This window comes from Pterocles gutturalis, unplaced genomic scaffold (assembly GCF_000699245.1).
Source record: "Pterocles gutturalis isolate BGI_N339 unplaced genomic scaffold, ASM69924v1 scaffold25919, whole genome shotgun sequence".
Classification (NCBI taxonomy): Eukaryota; Metazoa; Chordata; class Aves; order Pterocliformes; family Pteroclidae; genus Pterocles; species Pterocles gutturalis.
The window spans coordinates 34,226-35,476 of NW_010134658.1; the positions used below are offsets into that span (position 1 = coordinate 34,226).

At 42.0% G+C, this 1,251-nt stretch overlaps 1 protein-coding gene across 1 annotated transcript in view; it reads left to right on the plus strand.

Moving 5' to 3' along the window:
* Nucleotides 1-851: 851 nt before the first annotated feature.
* The window catches only part of ANXA1 (annexin A1), a 17,302-nt gene continuing 16,902 nt past the window's right edge, over nt 852-1,251 (plus strand). Inside the window, exon 1 of the mRNA XM_010081662.1 lies at nt 852-883. The gene's annotated coding sequence lies outside the window, so the exon portion shown is untranslated. The remainder of the gene's footprint in view (nt 884-1,251) is intronic.

The following is a 1,251-nucleotide window of genomic DNA, read 5'->3' on the forward strand; positions in this document are numbered from 1 at the left end:
TGGGTCGGGCCAATCAGAGATGTTAGTGATAAGGAGCATGGTGCTGTGCTGGACGTGCTATGGAAAAATGTGTTTGGCCGTCTTGGTGAGGAAGTGATTGCAGAAAACCACTTCTAGCAGGCTGGTGAAATCCCTCATCTTGTGCAAACCACTCCGACTTTGAACTTCAGAATTTGAGCTGAATGTTTTAACCTCTTTCTAATTATGCAGGTGCCAGTTATTGCTCTTCTATTAAGCTTGCCAGTTTTCAGGTGTTTTCTTTCCAAAAACAAACAAACAGATATAGGGTATCGATATTAAGTTTTAGACATGCCTTATTCCTGGATCATTTCTGACACTGGCTCATGTGCAGAAGAAGCAGAGGTAACAGCCACCAGAGCTCAGTGAAGCCTGGAAACCACACTGACTCATCTCCACTCTTTTTTCTTTCAGAGTTTCACTGAGCAAAGATACATCTTAAAATATTCACTTTGAATTAGCATGAGACATGTCAAAATGTGAAGGGAGTAACTAAAGTTTAGTTTTTTAAGATTTTAATCTTACAATCCTGAAAGATTTATGGCAATTTACTACACTGAAGGACGTGGCCGTGGCAGGGAAGGAGAGCTACCATGCTGTGCTCATTAGTTGTCTTTTCCCTTCTGAACTGTGTTCTTGCTTTCTCCAGCGCATAGTTTTGCAATGACTTTTTGTGTGTGGTTCCGTGTTTCGTGTTTTGGACAGCACCCAGATTTAGCTGCTGCAAAGCAGATGGTTGCTGGGGCTGTGGAAACACTCTGGTTGTTAGGTGGGGTCGCCCGCGCAGGGCTATAAAAGCACCAAGAGCCGTCTGCTCTCTTACTCCTGACTGCCACCCTGAAAAGTAGTATTTGTGAGGAAGAAGGTAAGTTTTTGTAGTTCTTTGCTGTGCTTTGTAGACCTGACAAAGTTTAAGAATTGTACGCTAAATTTATCAACTGACCTGGTGAAATTTTCTGTGGGTTGGATTTGCTGGCAAGGGAGAAGTCGGGTGTGGGCAGAGAAATTCTTTCAGTTTTGAAACATTCCATGTACATGGAAGGGCTTGGACAATAACGGCTTTTATTTAATGCATGTGAGGAACTGAAAAAAATAAAAAAGGAGCTTACAAGATTAAAAGCAAACTTATTGGGAGTTGACTGTTTCCTACACTTTCCCTTTGCCTTTGTAATAGTCTGCTGTAGGAATCTGCAGCAAAACTGGAGTTCCTGGAAAACTAATGTGCTTTGTAGG